Consider the following 21,428-nt stretch of genomic DNA (forward strand, 5'->3'; position numbering starts at 1 on the left):
CTGAAAAGTGTGCACATTCATATTCTGGCTTTGACGCTTGTAAATGTGAGTACTTTGGGATGCTCTTCCCACAGATACCCCCAGTTCACTTTTCCATCTCTTCAAAGTGTTCACTCAAATGCTACTTTCTCCTTGACAGCTTCTCTGACCAGTCTTTGAACTTGTAAAATTTCTAATTAAATTCCTACTCACAATTCCTTCTCTTGTAGTTGTTTCATTTTTTCCTATCAGTTATTTTTATTATATATTTTTATTGTACAGAGGGGTTACATTTACATGAGTAAGGTAATGAGTACATTTCCTATCGAGCATTGTTTTATTCAAATTTCAGAGTTAACCTCCTTTGACATTTTATTTATGATAGAACTTACTCCTTTCCCTCCTAACATCCATACATGTAATATAAGAGAAACATCATCACTCAGGGGATTTTTGTTCATTTTTGTTTGTAGCTAGACCCCAGGGTTTACAAATGCATAATGCATTGTAAGAATGAGTAAATGAATGAGGTTTAGTCCCAGGTTTCCACTAAGAGGATGACCTCAGGTCACATTTTACCTTCTTCTCTGTTAATTCCTTTCTCTTTGATGGGAGTGGGGCCAGGGATCTGTGTTACATTCACTTCTACTATTTCCTTGATATAAACTGGTAGAACTTAAAGCAAAAGGAATGATTTTCAAATGATAGGCTTTTTATATCGGTGATTTTTGTTTGATTATTTTATTTATTTTAATGTCACTTAGATAGCATCATTAGCAATTGAGACTATTATTTAGAATTCAAGAAGTTCTTGAACACCCTGAATGAAATTTCAGCTGCTCAAACTGAAATGTCATTACTATATCTTTTTAAAAAATCACTTGTTTACAAACTATCATTTGTGCTAAGGGAAAGAGAAAACTACACATATACATAGGATGAAAATGTCAAAAGTAGAATAATTTTAAATCTCAAGCTACTAATGACAGTGGTGGTGGGATCTAAAGGTTGGAAGGATAATTAGAATAGGAATTGTAATCCTATTCTATTTTTCTTTTGACTTCAAAATTTATATATAAATTTTCAACTTACATATAAATGCTTTGGATTTTCTACAAAATTATAGTCTCATTTTCTTTAAATACTGGGCTCACTCACAAACCTCTTTCTGTAATTGTGGATTGAGAAGTTTTTAAGGAAACGCTTTATCTCATATTAAGAATCACTCGGGGGTTTGGGGGGTTCTTCAAAGTGCTATTATAGAGTAAACTCCAGAAGAGTGAGGATTTGTCTGTTTTATTCACTGCTGTATCCTATTGTGCCATACTTTAAAAAATGTTGAATGAATTAATGAGGGTGTAGGATGGAAGACCATGAGAACTTGTATCTTTGAAAGTTCCCTTGGTATCTCTACTGCAGGAGGTCTCCAAACCAACCACAACTGAAAAACCAAATTCTGCTTTCTGATTATTCACCAGTATACAGTGCTGATGTCACAACCTAGTAGTTGTAACATTTTGCTGACTTAAAACATTTTATTGTCAACTATAAACAGACACTGTGGAAATCTCAGCTTAATAAAAAATTATAAATCAAATCGCTGCATAACCATTACCCAAGTCAAAAAATAGAAAAACTGGGGCTGGGAAGGTGGCTCAGTGGTAGAGCACTTGCCTTGCATGCCTGAGGCCCTGGGTTCGATTCCTCAGCACCACATAAGCAAAAAGAAAAAAGCCGGAAGTGGCGCTGTGGCTCAAGTGGTAGAGCGCTAGCCTTGAGTTGAAAAGCTGAGGGACAGCGCCCAGGCCCAGAGTTCAGACTCCACAACTGGACCAAAAAAAAAAAAAAAAATAGAAAAACTATCTATCTTTCTGTAGAAGTCTTGTCTTCCTGTTCCTTCTCTCCTCTTCCTAATCACTATGTCATTCCTCTCTCCCCACCAAATTGGATCACAGCCATGATTTTTCAGGTACTCAAGCCCTTGTTTGTTTTGTATTTTACTTTGTTCCCATCTAAACAAATATTACCAAGCACAATAGCAATCGGTTTAGTTTATAAATAAAATCATACAGTTTATGTTATTTTGTGCCTGGATTCCTTTATTTAATCTATGTTTGAGCAATTCATCCATGCTGTTGTAAATGCAGCCAGTTTATTCATTTTGCTGTTCTCTATTCTGTTGTATGAAAGGTTAATCAGAATCACTTGATTATTACTATTACTAGTAGGAATCTCATTTCCTGACCTTTGCATGGACCAAGGATAAAATGTAAATATCAATGTAAACATGGTTGATCCATATATATAGAGAGAGAGACAGAGACTTTAAAGTATATTATAAAAGATTATGTTGTAAGGGACAATTTTCATTTATAAAATTTCTTCTTACATTTTTTCTTTTTCTTTTTAGTGGTGTTACATTTTGAATCAGGACCTTTTATTTCACCTTTTTCTTTTAGTTACTTTTCAGGTAGGATCTTGCATCTTTGCCAAGACCTTCTAGCCTATGACCAATCTATTTTTGTTTGTTTTCAAAATCTTTTTAATCATTATTTTAGTTGAAACTAGTAAAAACAGAGGGGTTACAGTTACATAAGGCGGGGAAAGAGTCCATTTCCTTTTGGACAATGTCACCTCTGCCCTTGCTCTCTCCTGGTTTTTCCCTTTGGTCCCTCCTACAAGTTGCATAGTTTCAACATAATGTCCTATTGTCAATCTCACAGCTATGCATAAACAGGCATAAACTACCATACTTGGAATGGAAGTGGGGATGTGTCACTAACATTTAGCCCATACTGGCCTTAAACCATAGCCTTGATCTCTGCCTTCCACATAAAAGGGATTATGAGCAAGAGCTGCTGTGCCTGCTTTCAGTTGACAGTTTCATCAATTTGTGTGTGTGAGTACATGCATGCATGCATGAGTGTGTGTACTGACTACTACAAGTCAGTAGTTCCCAGTGAGTTGAGTTAGTATTATATTATTCGCATACAGTTAAAGAAAAACACATTTACATTAGTTCTTTAATGAAACCTGAGGCCTGAAAAAGTTTGAGTGATTTGTAAAAGCTCAAAAACTTACAAGTTTTGTGAGTCACACATAAGCTCTTTTTGCCATTCTACCACACACACTATATATATTTTTTTTTGGGGGGGGTCAGTCATGAGGCTTGAACTCTGGGCCTGGGCGCTGTCCCTCAGCTCTTCAGCTCAAGGAGAGCACTCTACCGCTTGAGCCACAGTGCCACTTCCGGTTTTCAAGTGTTTTATTGGAGATAAGAGTCTCACAGACTTTCCTACTCGGGCTGGTTTTGAACAGAGATCCTCAGATCTCAGCCTCCTGAGTAACTAGGATTACAGGCATGAGCCACCGGCGCCCGGAATTACCACACTATATTTTATAACATGTTTGTACAACATTATTAAAATGAGAACAGGGACATGATTTAGGAAGCTAAGAGAGTGGAGGAGGAGAAGGGAATAAAAGGGATAGAGGGATGGAAAGAGAGAGAATATGGTGAAGCAAAGCAGATAGATTAGAGATCTTTGAATGCAGAGTGCACAAGACTTGACGCCTGATAAGATACTACATGGTTAGTTTTATGTGCCAACTTAAGTAGGATGGGGAGTGTCCAGATAGTTGATTAAACATGTCTGTGAGAGTTTCTGGATGAGATTAGTATTTATATGGGCAGACGGAATAAAGCAGACTGCCCTCCATGTGAATAAGTATATTGGCAAACTGTAGAACAAAAAGGTGAAGGGAAGAAAAAGTCACTCTACCTGGCTGCCTTCAAGAATATCAGTCTACCTAGTTGATCTTCAAGATGGAACCAGGAGACTTGTTTTTAAGGCCTTTGGACTTAGATGGAACTATTCCACTGGCTCTCCTCGGTAACCAGGTTGCTGACCACAGATCATGGGACTTCTCACTCTTGATAACTATATAACATATATATATATATATATATATATATATATATATATATGTACACTCCATATATTAAATTATACGTCCACTTGGCACTGTTTCTATGGAAACTCCTGGCTATGGAAATGTTGGAAGAAAGGGAGCAGGAGGAGATAGTGATGACTAACAAGCTTTTGCTTTGGCACCTAAATGCATTTGGGGTTATGAGTCATTGACCAAATACACACATTGCAAAGGTGACAAAATAGCTTTCCATTTTTTAGATGATGGTAGTTTTCCATTTGCCCTTCTTTTTAGCAAGCACAAACTCATCAAAGGTTCGGTTTTTCCAAAGTGACAGGTGTGTGTTTTATGTTCTCTTTCTCCAAGGGGGTTAACCCCTATGATGTAATTTTCCTCACTATGTGAGATGAGGCTTAATAATTGAAAAGATTTATGTTTAGGTATAAATAGCATATGAGCCTTACCAAACATTTGCAAAAGAAAAAAAGCACTTGTAATAGTCTTGAAAGACTGTACGAAGTAAGAGTGTTAGAGAAAAAGATTTTTACAAGATTTTATTTCTCTTTAATTATTTTTGAGAGTATAAGGAGATTTTAGATACACGATGGGAGACAAGATAACCAGAGTCTTAGTTTAACTCCCTCCCTCCAAATCCCATTTGTAAATTGTGCACGTGACTCCATTTAAAAGAATACACACTGTCTGTAGCTACTTCAGAAAGAAACAGTGACTTACACTGCTGAAGGGAGCTTGGACAGTCTTTCTAGGAAGCCAGTTGTGGATTTTTCTCCCTTTTTTTCTGCAAGATTTCCTTTAATGTTATCTTCCCTGTGATGATTTCTCTCTTTTGTAGAGTCTCCAACAAAGGTAACAAAGACATTCAAACTGTTTCTCAGATGACTTAAAAAAGATTAATAGGGAAGAAAATTACATACAGCAGCTATACAAAATTCCTAAGCATTCCTAAAACATAGAACTAGTTCACTATATGAACTACACAATATTCATCAGCTTTTCTTGTCTTAATACTATTTGCTAGGATGGAGTTAGTGTAAGTGAGTCACACACAGCATGAATAAAGACTATTACAACAGAAGTAGTTGAAGAACTCAATTTTATTATAATGTACCTTAATATAGATTAGAAGCTTTATCTATGAGCCCTAGAGATGGCATACAAAATGACAAGGAGACGTTGTAAATTTTTAATAACTGTAAAATTGGCCTTCAATGGGGGGGGGGGATGGGAAGGGATGGGAAGGGGAAACAAAGGAGGAGGCAACAATGCTTGATAAGAAATGTACTCATTATCTTGCCCATGTAATTGTAACCCCTCTGTACAGTATTTTCACAATAAAAAAATTGGCCTTCAAATAATTTTTTTCTTTTTTAAAAATTTTATTGTCAAGTTGTTGTATAGAGGGGTTACAGTTACATAAATAAGGTAATAAGTACAGTTCTTTTTATGTTTATCCATGCTTTAGTTTATTATAGATAGTTTGAAGAGACAAATTGTTAGTTGAGTCTGGATGATATATTAAAGGTACAATATAAAAATCTACATTTTAAAAATATATGATCTATAGAAGAACATGATTAAAGATTTAAACTTTCACATGAGCATGCTAGTTCATCAAACAAATCTTCATATGAAGTTCAACAGTATAAATCGAATACAAGTAGAGAGATGGAATAGGCTTCTTATTCAATCCTCTTTATCCCTTACAGCATTCCCTGAAACAAATTAATGGGACTATGAGGCCTCCATGAAGTTTGAAACTCATTTTGACAATAGATATAGAGTGCATAAAAAACTCACTCATCGACAATAACAACTGACATTTGAATTGCTCATATTGTTGTTCCTGAAAGGTGTTGGTCCTTTAAGGGAGTGCCCAGACCTGTCCTCCTCGCAGCCAGAGAGCACTTGTGTCACCGGCTGTCTTGGCCTTCTCCCTTCCTGGATCTGTCCCTACTAGGCTGAGAAGGTCTCTTCTCCAAGAGATCCTGGGGGCTGGCAGCTCTGGTGACAGGGACCAAAGCCCTTCTTTCTGTGAACAGGTTGGCTGGTGAGCAGCTCTAGCTGCCAGCACACCAGCAGCTAGGGCCTTCAGGGACTGGCAACTCCCAGGGGTGGAAGGAGCAAAGGTGCATGAAGTTACTTGGGACTGGTTCTAATGGTGGAGATCCCTACCCCTGGGTTTTTCTGATCCTGTGTTGTTGATCAATAAAGCATTACACACAAAAATAATTAAAATTCTTTTTTTTAAATTTTATTTTATTTTATTTGTGAACATACTGTACAGAGGGGTTACAATTACATGGGCAGGATAATGCGTACATTTCTTACCAAGCATTGCAGCCTCCTCCTTTGGTTTACCCTTCACATCCCTTCCCAGCCTCTCCCCTACCCCCCCCCCCAACCCAATCCTTCTCCTTTAATTAAAATTCTTTAAATAATCAATTGGTGGTGTACTTGGAAGACATTTTTTTATAGATGCTTCCATGTACTTAGTTGGTAAATAAAATATCTTCCAATTGTTACCTAAGGCAACTAATTCTGATTGCTTTGGATTAGTATCTCATGAGAAAGTTACTTAGAAGCACCCATTTCTGGTAATAAGAAGCAGATTATAAGATTCTCCAGGTATCTAGTGATATGAGGACTTGAAAATACACACACACACACACACACACACACACACACACACACACACACTCATTCTCACACAGACACTTTTAAGTAAGAGAAAATGAAAAAAGAAACTAACCATTGGAAGTTCCTCAAAAAGCTAAAAATAGGGGCTGGGAAGGTGGCTTAGTAGTAGAGTGCTTACCTTGCATGAATGAGGCCCTTGCATGAATGATTCCTTAGCACCATATAAGCAGAAAAAGCCAGAAGTGGTGCCGTGGCTCAAGTGGCAGAGCACTAGCCTTGAGCTGAAGAGCTCAGGGACAGAGCCCAGGCCCAGATCAGGCCCCACGACGGACAGAAAAAAAAAGCTAAAAATAGGTTTAACTTATAACACCACTATACTACTCTGGGGATATATCCAAAAGAGATTAAATTAATATATTAAAAAGATATTTGTACACCCCTGTTTATTTTACACCCTCTCACAACAGCCAAATTGAGGTGCCTAACAACTGGTTTATGGATGACTAAACTATTATATATATGGCACATATTATATATGCTATGGAATATTACTACACTTGAAGGAAAATGATATTGCATTATTTGGAGGAAAGGGGAAGGAACTAGAGATCATCACATGGAGGTAGATAAACCCTGAAAAAGCCAAGTGTATTTCAAAAAGGAATGTACTCAATACCTGACTTATATAACTGTAAACCCTCTGTATATCACCTTCACAATAAACATTTTTAAAAAGAAAAAAGCCAAATGTTGCATTTTTCACTCATTAGTGTAGATCTAAAGTGATCATGGCAGTGATAGTAGCAATAGTAGTAGTTCATGAATGTAAAAGGGGGACTACTGGGGTGGAGGGGACCAGCATGAGGAAGAAAAGCGGAAATAATGAAGTATAGACAAGATGAAGGCACATATGTGTGTGATATAAATATACATATGTGATATATAATATAATGTATATACATATGTGATATATATGTATAATACATATCACAAAATAATACAAATCATATTATAACAACAGCATAGTAAGCCCCACCAGATGCTCTTTTTAAAAATAGGGGAGAAGAGAGGAATGGGAACATGGTGGAAAAGGTGATTCAACATGCAATATGACAATCTATAGGGACCCTATGTGGTTATTAAAGTTTATGGTAGTGAAGTGACTCAGGATGTGTCCTTATGCAGTGTTGAAAAGAATGTGTCATGTCAGAAAATAAGCTCTTGGTGAGATGGTCAGCATTTTTATCCCTATTCCTTGAATTCCAGGGAAGAGCTTGTTCAATTTTTCTGCCAGTGATTTAATCAATCATAACTACCCAACAAAACGTGACAAAAACTGTGTACTCAGACTAGAGAGAGCTTTGTGGCTGATAAACATATCAATATTTTGTGGAGGGACTGCACTCGGACTCCGTGGGAGCTCTTGTGTTCATTTTAATAATAAAATGCTAATTTTGTATAAATATAGTGCTCTCATTAATTTTGTGAGCCACACTGACCTATTATCAAGCCTGAGGAGGATGTGAGAAGCCTTGAAATTTAGGATAGTCAGAAATAGGATGGCTTGAGAACCCTAGGACTTGTAACAGGAATCTGTAATGGGTGTAAGTTTCTAAATCTATGTGGTCTGTGTTAACTCTGTGGAGTTAGTATAGTTCGACTTGGATCAAAATGTAGGATTGACAAACAAATGAACTGAGAAAAAAATGGAACTGTAGCTGCCATAAAACTGATGTCAGAAATAACTTGAAAGTTAAGAAGGTCAACCTTCTCTTAATAATTCATTTGTCTAAAGAAACAACAAATGAGCATTTGAAAATATTTTAAGATTTTTATTTATATATATTAGTTTATTAGCATTTATTAATTGTACAAGACAGTGAATGAAGTTTAATATAGTCAAAGTACTTTATATGGATATATGAAAGCAGAATAATAAGAGCAGCTAAACTTGTTTTAATATAGGAAGAAAGAATGAGGAAGGGAGGTGGAAGGTGTGAGCAATTGAGATATAACATAACAAAACTCGTAGGATGCAGCTAAGCAGTGATAATAGGGAATTTATTGAGATGCTTATCAGAATAGAGACTGGAAAACTAAAACTATCTAAATTCCTAAATTTCCATCTCAAGGAATTACAAATTATCAAGAAAATACAAATTATCAAAAGAAAGTATAAAGTGATGTCACTTTACTTCCCACAAAAGTAAGACCAAACATGGGTTTTATATACATTTTCCCAAAATATGAGAAAATTTCAATGATATAGATAACTTTCTAGAAAAATACAAGTTACCCAAACTCTAAGAACTATAAAATGTGATTGATCCAATGTCTATTAATGAAACCAATGTCTATTAATGAAACTGAATGTACAGTTTTAAATGTTTCATAACCAAATAATCTTATCATTCAATTCTCCCAAACATCTGAAAAATAATATATTTATCTCACAGAAATTCTTCCAGGAAAAAGGCATGCTTACTGAATAATTTTATTAAATCAATCGCACAAAATCAAATGTACAAATCAAATGTACAAAAATTGTAACTAAAGACAAGCAAATGAATTCAGTGGTATATAATACCTGCCACATGAGAAATTAAAGATGGTGGATTGCTGACAGATACTACTTCCCTGTGTTGCTATGAGCCAGAAGTAAAACCAAGGTATACAGTTTCAAAGAAGAAAGAAGAAGGAGAAGGAGAAGGAGATGGGAGGAAGAGGTGGAGGAGGAAGTGGAGGAAGAGGAGGAGGAGGAGGAGGAAGATGAAGAGGAGGAAGAGGAGAGGAAGAGGAAAAGGAGGAGGAGGGAGGAAGAAGAAGAGGGAGGAAGAGGAGGGGAGGAGGGGGGTTATAGGGAGGAGAAAGAAGAACAAGAAGAAGAAAAAAAACAAGAAAAAGGAGGAGGATGTAAAACTAGCCGTGAGAGTAAAAGAATAGGTAATAGCTAGATAAATTTAAGGAATATCATACAATCTATCTCTTAAAAAAATAGTCAACCTCCAAGCTCCTAAAATTATGAGGATCTTCTCTGTCCTATCCATCAATGCAGGTAAAACTACAAACAAACTTGTCAGGGAGGGCTAAGTGGAGGTTAGCAAGTCTTGTCTCAGCCACATATCTGCTTCTGATTGGCATCTCTACCTTATTACTGGGAAGAAGATACTAACTAGAATCAAACCAAGGGATCAAATCAGCTTTAAACCTGAGGGCTGTTGTACAGACCTGCCTAGCACAGGGTAGCAAGTTCATGTCCCTGGAGAAATCTTAAAGCTAAACTGGTAGATTAGAGACCCCACCACACCTAACCTAAAACCAAAGTGTAGATATTGCAAACCTAACTTAACTACAGGCAGTATTTACCTTCTCATCTCTGTACTCCAACTAAGTCTAGTCCAGGACACAAATACATCTGATTCCCTCCCCCCAAAAAAATTCTACTCAGGAGGTCTTACTTAAAGTCCTTCCATGTGGTCATGGACCTGTGGGTTGATGAAGCTGCTCCCCAACACCAAGACAAAAGAAGGCAGACTAGATGCTTCTCACTAGAGCATGGCCTCTGGGATCTGGCCAGACAAAGACATAGGAATCAGCCAATGATGCTCATAGACTCTTCAATCCACCTGCCCTGGGCTCCCCAAAGGAACCATTAAATTGGCAGCCTATGTGATAAAGAGAAAAGCTTGCCATAGAAAAACCAGAGCTGGCACTTGCTGAGCAGGGCAAAATGTCTGTTGTAGAAGTGGCAGAGAATATTCTAACCCAGGAGCCATGCTCAGAGATCTTTTCACCTATCCCCAACTATTATCTCACATACCCGAAACTTCTCACAGAAAGCACTTCCTGAGTAGGGCAAAGTGTGGGCTTCGGGAGTGGCAAAGTGAGTATATTCTATTCCACAACCTTTAAGAGCACTTAACTTGGACTTTAGCCTATTAACCTGAATACAGGAGAGCCACTCTAGGCCAAGTCATAAGGCTTCATTCTCCACAATAACAAAACTTTGGCTTTAACAAAAAACTTTTACTCTCTTCTTCTTTTCATAATGTTTTTTTCTTTCTCCATATTTTTCCATTCACACTTTCTTTCACTTACTAACTTTCCCACTAGTGGATTATTTTACCTCTCTCTTTCTTTATTCTTAAACTCTTCTATCTGTATACCAACCCTAACAATACCATTCTTCTCCACAACAAATGAATTATATAAACCTACACTCTAGGAATTTTGTATACTTACACTTTACATTCCACTCCCCCCCCCCCCGCCATGCTTTTACCTTACTTCTTTCCCTACCCTCTTATTTTTATTTATTTATTTTTTTGGTCGGTCGTGGGGCTTGAACTCTGGGCCTGATTGCTGTCCCTCAGCTCTTCAGCTCAAGGACAGCGCTCTACCGCTTGAGCCACAGCGCCACTTCTGGTTTTCTAATGATTTTATTAGAGATAAGAGTCTCACGGACTTTCCTGCCCTGGCTGGCTTTGAACCTTGATCCTCAGATCTCAGCCTCCTGAGCAGCTAGGATTACAGGCATGAGCCACCAGTGCCCAGCCCTACCCTCTTATTTTTAAACCCCTACACTAATAAGAATTTTTTCCTTCCAGCTTATTACTGTTCCATATAAGAATGCTAGTACAATGCATATATATACATATATATATACATATATATAATGATTGGTTGTACAGATAATATTGCCAATTGTGTTTTCCTTTTTTTTTTTTTTTGGTTGGTTGTTGGGCTTGAACTCTGGGCCTGAGCGCTATCTCTGCTCTTCAGCTCAAGGTGAGCGCTCTACCACTTGAGCTACAGTGCCACTTCTGGTTTTCTGTTTATTGGAGATAAGATTCTCATGGACTTTCCTGCCCGGGCTGGCTTTGAACTGCGATCTTCAGATCTCAGCTTCCTAAGTAGCTAGGATTGTAGGCATGAGCCACCAATGCCCGGCTTATATTTTACTTTTTGTAATCAGTAAAAAATTTACTGAATCAGTAAATTTTTTAGTATTTTTAGTATTGGGTTACGCCCCATGCCAATGTTGAGAAATAGCCTATTAATCCAGCTAATAGCAAGTCCTGCCAGAAATAAGTGAAGAATCCAACAGAAAGCTTTCAGGTGAATAAAACCCCAAGCCCCAAAATTGACTTCAAATGAGCAAGTATCAATGATGGAGCATCAGAAATATGAAAAAGGCACTATAATATTTCAAAAAGTTAACAATCACACACAAAGATCAGAACAATAGTGAAGTCAAGGAAATCACAAATATTAAGCTCAAATACATGAGGATAAATGAAAGAGAGATATAAATACCTCAATGAAATGAAAGAGAGATATAAATACCTCAACAAAATCAAAGCAAATATAAGCAAATGATCAAATGAGTTCAAAGAGAATTAAAATAAATATCTAAACTCAAAGAGAATACAGATAAACAGCTAAAAGAGCTTAAGACAATGCATGTGGGTACTCAATAAAGATGTAGAAATCCTGAAAAATAATAAAAGAAGTAATGGAAATGAAAATCATAGTTCAAATCCTCTACAGAAGAGTTGATCAGAAGGAAGACAGAATTTCAGGAGCTGAAAAGAAAGCAGATATAGCTATAAAAATCAGAGTAAGATGAAAAAGACTGAAAAAATATGAATGTGCAGAAATGTCAGGATTTTATTTCAAAGAACAAATATAACATTCATAGGTATTTAAGAAGGTGAAGAAGTGCTAGCTAATGATTTAGGAAATACACTCAAAAAGCAACTGTAGAAAACTTCACAAATCTTGAAAAATAGAATCCCATCCAGGAATAGGAAGTTTTCAGAACACTCAACAGACTAAATCACATTATCTCCACATGTCACATTATAGCTAGCACATTGAGAAAACAAGGAAAATAAACTGAAAGTTACTGATAGACACTGAGAGAGAAAAATGACAAGTCAGTTACAATGAATTACTTATTTGAGTAACAGCTTCCAACTCAAAATTCTGTAACAGTGAAGCTAGCTGAAAGACAAATAAACTTCCTCCATAATAAATTAAAAAAGGGGCTGGGAAGGTGGCTCAGTGGTAGAGCGCTTGCCTTGCATGCTTGAGGCCCTGGGTTCGATTCCTCAGCACCACATAAGCAAAAAGAAAAAAAGCCGGAAGTGACGCTGTGGCTCAAGAGGTAGAGCGCTAGCCTTGAGCTGAAGAGCTGAGGGACAGCGCCCAGGCCCAGAGTTCAGTCCTCACGACCAGACCCAAAAATAAATAAATAAAAATAAGCATCACTAAAGAAGATACTCAATGAAATCCCACACACAGAAGAGGAAGATCAATGTAAAAATGAATGGGGAAAAATAATCCCATTAGATGAGTTGATAAACAAAGGAAGAGTAGGAAAGAATCTCATACTAAAACAATAGCAGCAATCATGCATTTCAATTTTAATCCTCCATGTCAATGGCCTCAATTCTCTAATCAAAAGACATAAAGTGATGAGTTAAATCAAAAAGCAATATCTGACCATCTGTTGTCTATAAAAAAAACCCACATCTTAACAAAAACTAACAAGTAAACAAATATACAAATGTTGTTTAAGGTGAAAGTTTGGAAAAAGATTTTCAGGAAAATGACCCTCAGAAGCAGATAAGGCTAGATATACTGACGTCCGATAAAATAGAATTCAAATTAGTCAGAAGAGACAAAGCAGTGCACTCATATTAATAAAGAGGAGAATCCTTTAAGATAACATAATAATTGTTAACATTTATGCACTGAATGTCAGTGTCATAATATTGTTAAAAACAATACTGGACTTAAATCACATTTAGAATCCAGAAAAAAAAATACTAGGAAACTACAATGCTCTACTCTCACTAACATCAAAGAGAAAAAATCAACAAAGAAACCTCAGAATTAAATAATACCGTGTCTGTTGACAGGCATCTCAGATTATTTCATTCATCAGCTGCACAATACATATTCTTCTCAGCAGTTTATAAAACTTTCTCCAAAATCAATCCTATTTTAGGACACAAAGCAAGTTATATCAAATATAAGAAAATTGAAATACCTCATATATTCTATCAGACCATAATAAAGGAAAATTAGAAACTTAACATCAAAAGAGATTACATGAAACTGAATAACACATTGATGATGGATGAATGAATCATTGTAGAAATAAGAAGGGAATCTAAAATTTCCTAGAACCAATAAAAATGAAAACATAACATATCAGAACCTTGGAAACAGTAAAGTCAATGCTAAAAGTGTCTATATCAAAAAATAAAAATAAAGAGAGAGATCTAAAATAAGTAGCCCAATGACACAACTCAGGATCTTAGAAAACTAGAACTAGCAAAATCCCAAACTAACAAACTGAAGGAAATAATAAAGATTAGGGAGGAAATAAATGCTATACAAAAAGTGAATAAAACAAAAAGATGTGGTTTTTTTCAGATAAATAAGATTGATAAATTCTTTGCCATTTGGCTGAAAGGAAGAAGATACCCTAGTACATAAAATTGTAGGCAAAAATAGGATTATTGCAACAAATACAAATGGTTATAAAGGAATACTTTGAAAAACTATATTAAAATAAACTGTAATTCCTAGGAGAAATGAACACATTTTTAGATGCATTTCACCTACCAAAACTAAACTTTGAAGAAAAACCACTTAAATTGATTTATAACAAGCAGTGAGATTAAAGTACTAATAATGTTCCAACAAAAGAATACCAAGACTCACCAGATTTTATGCTGAGTTCTACCACATGTTTAAAAAACTGAAACCAATACTCCTCACATTTCTATAAGACATAAAATAATGGAACATTTCAAACTCATTCTATGAAGCCTTTTACATTCCTTTATTACATACCTGGACAGAGATAAAACAGAAAAAAGAATTAAAGACCAATGACTTTGATGGACATAGATGTAAAAATCCTTAATAAAGTTCTTATAGTTCAACAACGTATTTTAAAAATGATATACTATGATCAATTTGATTTTATTTCAGGGATGCAAGACTGGTTCAACATATGTGAATCAATAAATGTAACACAGCACATTAACCATATCCAAAGCAAGAATAATGTGACTTTCATATGATATTCTTAGTTGATACAAAAAAAGCCTTTGACAAAATTAAACAATCTTTTATAATAAAAGTCTGGAAAAACTAGGCCCAGAAGGAACATGCCTCAGATAAAGGCTATATCTACAATATATTGAGAAAAACTAAATAATCACGAATCAAGAATACAACTGAATAAGACAAAAATAAAATTAAAAAGTAGAGGAAATAAAAAAAACATAGTCTGAGATGAATAAAATAGGAAACAAACCTATAGTAGAGAGTTGAGAAAGTCAAAAGTTTACTTGAAAAGATTAACATAGACAAGATTTCACTAATATGGATTAAAATATCAATATATGTGAAAAATATGTTAAGTTAAAAAGAAATATAACTACTAAAATATTAAAGATATTAAGAGATATTAAAAAACCAAAAATGAGTTTACACCAGTAAATTTGAAAATTCAGTTGAAAATATGATTCAGTAAAAGATTTTAAGAAAACCATGCTTTTCTTTCATCGTTAAAGAAACTGATGGGGTTGGATGTGTAGTTCAGTTGGTAAAGTACTAGCCAATAAGAGTAAGAGTCAGGCATCAAGTTCAAGCTCTAATGTCAGACAAAATTGAATTTAGAAGGTGTTAGAATTAGTTTAACGATCCATTCATAAATCAAATCATTGAAAAATTTTCAGTGCATCAAAAAATTACAAAAGGTAATGATCTCCAATTCATTGTAGAACTAATGATTAAGCCAAAGAGGACAATATAAAAAATTATAATTAAAGATCAGTCTTATTCCCATACATATATACTTGAAAAAATGCTAAACCAAATATGAACAAAGTATAATCCAGCATAAGAAAAGGGATGAGTTATCTTAGGAAGGTAGTTATTTTATTACTGGGCAATGCCAGTGGAAAAGGATTAGGTAACATGATGGTTAAATTCACTCTTCCTTTCTTGGGATGAAAATTAAGCACAAATTCTTGGGCAAAGTGAAAATTCCTACATAAGAACAGTAAGCACTCCTACAGACCATTATTTTCAAAATTTATATATTTATAAGCATCTCTTTTTTTCAAGATAAAAATGCTACCTTTTCCATAGTCCATACCTAAAAGGACCATCCTCTCAAAAAAAAAAAAAATAAGTCATGAGAAATTGCTTTCCCCATCACAACCAGCTGAGACCTGGACTTAGAGAACATGGGACATAAAAACTTAAGTTCAAGTGAGAGAAGGAAAGAGAAGTTTCAGAAAATGAAGTTCATCAGGGAATAAAAATGAAATGAATTCTGTAGCTGACATCACCGTATCACCCTCCTTTTCACACCTGTGGATAAAAGGTAATGAATGCCCTCAACAACATGAGTATCAACAAACTTACAGTGAGTATCCAGTACAGGTACAGAATCCTGCACACCACATCAGATCAGCGAGTCCAATATAGAGGAAAGGAGGTGTGTCAGACATGTGATCATAGGATTGCCTCTTCTGCTCACATCTGTACCACCCAGAAGCAAGGCACAGCAGAAGTTCCATCTTGGAGATGAAATGCTCCGAGGATGAGATACCTCCCTTCAGAATATTCTCTACATCAAATATATGGTGCTGCAGCCTCAAGGTGTGGAATGAAAGCGGAGAAATAGCAAGGGGTCTCATTTATCTTGCTCCAAGTGGCCCACCAGGGATATTTATAAATTCTAAAAGACTATGGCTTCCCACTAACATTCCTCTCAGTCTTATCATAAAAGTTAATGTACGTAACTGTAACCCTTCTGTATATCATGTTTACAATAACTATTTAAAAGTTTTTAAATACCAGTAGGGGGAAGAAAAGAAAAGTAAATGAACGTTTAACAGGGATCTGTATTTCAGAAAAATTAGCCAATAGCCTGAAATCAGAAAGTGTAACTTCAATTTTAATTTCTTCCAGCTGTGTGCTCATAAAGAAATTATATTGCCATTCTGTGATTTAGATTCTTCATCTAGAAATAAATTTGAGGTCTGGCTACACTTCCTAAGCAAAACAGTGATTGGCTCTTATATGGACATTGTGTATGTATTATCTTATTGCTAATAGATTTTCTGTCTTGATAGATCCAATGGTGGGGTTATTGATCTCTTCATTCTCCCAACCTGAGACCTCAATGATTTACTGAGGAGTATGTTCTAAAAATGAAACTTTAAATCATTTGTATGTGTGTGTTGGTAAGGTTGGGGGGAGGTGGCAGAGGTCGGAGATGTCTGATAGCTCTCAACCATAATAGCTACCATATATTATGGCCTTACTGTTTCAAATGCGGTGCAAAGTACGTAAACCTTATTGGTACTTAAACTATTTAATTATCACAACAATCTTGTAGGAAAGATTCTTTGAAACACTTGTCTAGACATCTGCTATAAAGATGTTACTGGAGTAATGTTTTATGATTTTATAGCAAAGATATTTTCCTTTGACTTAGTTACTGGAAATTTTTCACTGCAATCAGTTAATACAAAGAGGCAGCCACATGCTAGACCTACACACAGTTAACTGATGTGGGAAAAGAGGCAGAGTTCAATCCCAAACTGACACTCTCCTCATTTTAAAGTGATGAGAAGTGTTTTTGGAGTCTAGCCTGGGAAAACGTAAGAATGACTCATTTAGCAATTTGCTGAGTAGCAGACATTTATGAACTGGTCACTGATGCTGGAGAAAATATGTCTCCCCACATCATTTTTTAAATCTCAGAACTGTATCATGAATGGGAAACAAAATCCTATAGTATTTCTCTGTGTAAGGACTTAATAAGCTCTGTTTTTCATCTCACCAGAATCCAGGGCTCAGGGAAAACCTTCAGTCTCTCTGACCTCTGTGTTTCCCCACTGGGAAATTAAAATGATCCTAAACTTGCAGAATGGTTGTGAGCATTAGAAATAATGTGTCCAAAGTAAGTAACATAGAGCCAGTCACAGAGAATGGCCAAAGATGTCTACGCAATCACTTCTAAGTTTCCACGTAATAGCTTGCTGTGATTTTGTGCAAGTAGTGAATCTGTCCTTGTACTACAACAGCTTTAAAACTACTTGGTTCTTTAAACTTAAGTAAGGAAACTTACAAAAGTCTGAGGGAAAATGCTCCAGATACCATCTTTAAGCTAAATAAAGTGTTGTGGCTCACAAGGGTAGTGATGTGTCCCTGTCACACATTGTGTTTAACCCTTTCACCAGTTCTCTATCTGCAACAGACAGACATGGCAACTAAACATAGCTATTCCTATCCTTCCTTTATATGAGACTGAACTAATTCTTATTTTTTTGTTATTTTTATTCAAAAATGCTAAAAAAAACAGAGGGGTTACAGTTACATAGGTCAGGCAAAGAGTGCATTTTCTTTTGGATAATGTCATCCCTTTCCTCACTCTCTCTCGGTTTTTCCCTCCCATCCCACCTACAAGTTCATTTTTCAACATAGTGCCCAGTACCATTTCTGCATTTGTTTACCCTTTGTCCCTCCATTTCTGTGCCTCCCCTTATATTCCCAAAGACATATAAACAAAAAAAGACAAAATAAAGAATCAAAAAAGAAAAAAGAAAAAAAATCTCATTTTCATTTCCAGGAGTTGATTTCAGCATTATTTGGTATGATTAGATGCACATAGGCACTGTAGTTTTCTGTTCCTCTCCTAAGAGTGTCCTCCTTTGGTCTCACTGTGTGTAAATGCATAGAGACCTGTATAATTTATTATATCCCAGTGTATTTTAGATCTAGCTTCTGCATATGAGAAAAGCATGAGGCGTTTGTCTCTCTGAGTTTGACTTACCTCACTTAACAAGATTTGTTGTAGGTCTATCCATTTCCCTACAAATGGCATAATATTCTTTCTAATGGCTGTGTAAAATTCCACTGTGTATAGGTGCCACATTTTTTGATCCACTCATCTATTGTAGGTCATCTGAGCCATTTCCACAAGTTGGTTATTGTGAACAGTGCAGCAATGAACATGGATGTGCAAATGTCTTTATGTTATCCTGGCTTGTAATGTTCTGGGTACATGCCCAGAAGTGGTATGGCTGGCTGGGCACTGGTGGTTCACGCCTGTAATCCTAGCTACTCAGGAAGCTGAGATCTGAGGATCGCGGTTCAAAGCCAGCCTGGGCAGGAGAGACCGTGAGAATCCTATCTCCAATAAACCACCAGAAAACTGGAAGTGGCGCTGTAGCTCAAGTGGCAGAGCACTCGCCTTGAGCTGAAGAGCTGAGGGACAGTGCCCAGGCCCAGAGTTCAAGCCCCACGACCGACCAAAAAAAAAAAAAGTGGTATGGCTGGGTTGTAGAGAAGATCTATGTTTAGTTTTTTGAGGAACCTCTAGACTGCTGTCAGAATGGTCATACTAGCTTACATTCCCACCAACAGTTCAGTAGGGTTCCTTTTTCCTGACATCCCCACTAACATTTGTTGTTCAAATTCATGATCCTAATATCTTAATTCTTTCTACCTCTTTATCTGCCTAATTCCTATGCAGATATACTATCCTCCTTAAACTCTTCTAAGTTTGTCATGTTTACCAGAGTTAAAGAACCAACACACACACACACACACACATATCACATCCTCATAGGATATCTATCTTCCAAGAAGATATATATGAATCTAGTAATAGATACATAGATTCATTAGATATACATATTTATTATATCTAGATGTGAGTAGATTTATTATGGAAATCTGCTCATCTATCTTGTGGTTGAATAAAACCCAACCAGGACAGCCAGTGGTATTATTTGAACCAAATCTGAAGACCTGAGCACAAGGGGGGAGGAATGGGCCTATAATAGTGATGCTCCACCAGTGTGCTACTTGTGTGAATAAGCATTAGGTGGGTAACAAATGTAAATGCTTTCATCTCTAGGTATCAATACTGTAAATGTGAGAGCCAATAGCATATAAATGACAAATGTAAAGAGAAGAAAATCTGTTATTTGGTGGTGATACTCTGATAAGTATTTAGAAAGAGTAAGTCCCTCATAATGATAAATCTTTAATCACCCCAAAGGCTGCCAATGGGGTTCTTATTAAAGAATTTCTCTGTATTTTCCCAGAACTCCAGACGTTTATTCCAGACACAGAAGTAAGCATCTTGTGGAATGTGTGTGTGTGTGTGTGTGTGTGTGTGTGTGCACTCTGAGAGTGAAAAAAGACATGCTCTGGCACTGTCTAGCTATTACTTTGGGTACGTCTGTAAGCCTTCAAAGTGATTATAACACCAGTATAAGGCAGAGAGGCACAGTTACTGAAGGGATTTTAAAGGATTTTAATGGTCATGGTAGTTGACTCCCGAACAGCATTCCATCCCTAGATGATTAATCTAAGATAGTGGTTTGCAAATCTGGCTGTAAGACAGAGTCATCTGGGAAACTTTTTGAACTCTAGACGCCCTGACCACACCCCAGACCAATTAAAGCACACATTCAGGAGGTTATGAATTTTAAAGAAGTTTTACAAATAATGCCAATGTGCAGCCAAGGCTGAAAACCTCTAGTCTTGGTAACACCATGACCTTACCCAGTAATTAGTTTATAGATGAGCGTGTGATTCAATTCTAGCAACAAAATGTAGGGCAAAGGCTATAGGGAAGCTTTAGAAATGTATCTTTCTTCCCAAAGTAACACAAGAGACAAAGGAGCTTTCAAAGTTGAAAACACCACACAGAGACACAGCTGCCCAGTCAGTGGAAAGTGAAATCAGAATAGCATGCCTGTTAGTATGATCCCCACCTGTGGTCCTCAGCTCCACCCAGACCTGAGCTCCTCCCTGCCCCTCCCTCTCTCCGCCCAGACCCACCCACGCAAGTATTTTACCTCACTTCCTCCCAGACCAACCCGCGACTTGAACGGGGCCAATCGCCACGCGCTCCCTCTCCCTGGGAGATATGGTCACTCTAATGAACTTTACAATAATGTTTCTCCTGTGCTGCCTGCCTCCGTGTGGTCCCCTGGGAAGGTCCTGAAGGATCCTTTCACTGGATCACACTGGAAACTAATATATATCCTTATTGTCTAAACTAGACTCATGGATTCTCTATTACTGGAAACTGAAGTATCCTAAAGGATTTGTTGTGAATGAGGAATATTGATTTCATTCCTGACCATTGTAACTTGGTCTCAGTGGTTCTGAGCCTCAGTATGTGCTAGATTGAGAATCACTTGGGCTAATTTTAGGGAAAAAAATACTAACCCGTGAGTCATTTCATCATGTAATACAAGACGGAAAGAACTTGATCATCTACTGTGACTTTTTACCTCATATATACCCATACCAAAGGCCAGAGAAGTGAGAAAAACATAGGATTCTATGATACCAAGAAAAATGTGCATATATAGTTGCAGTTGTCCTTCCTATTATTGAAGGCCTTTTACATTCTGTGTTACCTGTTTGACAGCTTGATGTGGCTGTTGTTTAAAATAAGTATGTTGAAAACTTCCTTGATTCCATTCTATAAGAAATATTAATGTATTGTTTGGTTAACGTGAGATTTGTTCCATTCACTGCTCATACTCAAATATATTTTCAGTTAGTCCACTGGAATTTCCTTGCTCTTTTTTTCTGCTAAGCTAGAATGTCATTAGAAATCAGTGGTCTTGGGCTGGGAAGTTGGCTTAGTGGTAGAAGCACTTGCCTTGCATGCCTGAGGCCCTGGGTTCGATTCCTCAGCACCACATAAGCAAAAAAGAAAAAAGCTGGAAAGTGGCGCTGTGGCTCAAGTGGTAGAGCGCTAGCCTTGAGCTGAAGAGCTGAGGGACAGT

Source organism: Dipodomys ordii, unplaced genomic scaffold (genome assembly GCF_000151885.1).
Source record: "Dipodomys ordii isolate 6190 unplaced genomic scaffold, Dord_2.0 Scaffold53, whole genome shotgun sequence".
NCBI lineage: Eukaryota > Metazoa > Chordata > Mammalia > Rodentia > Heteromyidae > Dipodomys > Dipodomys ordii.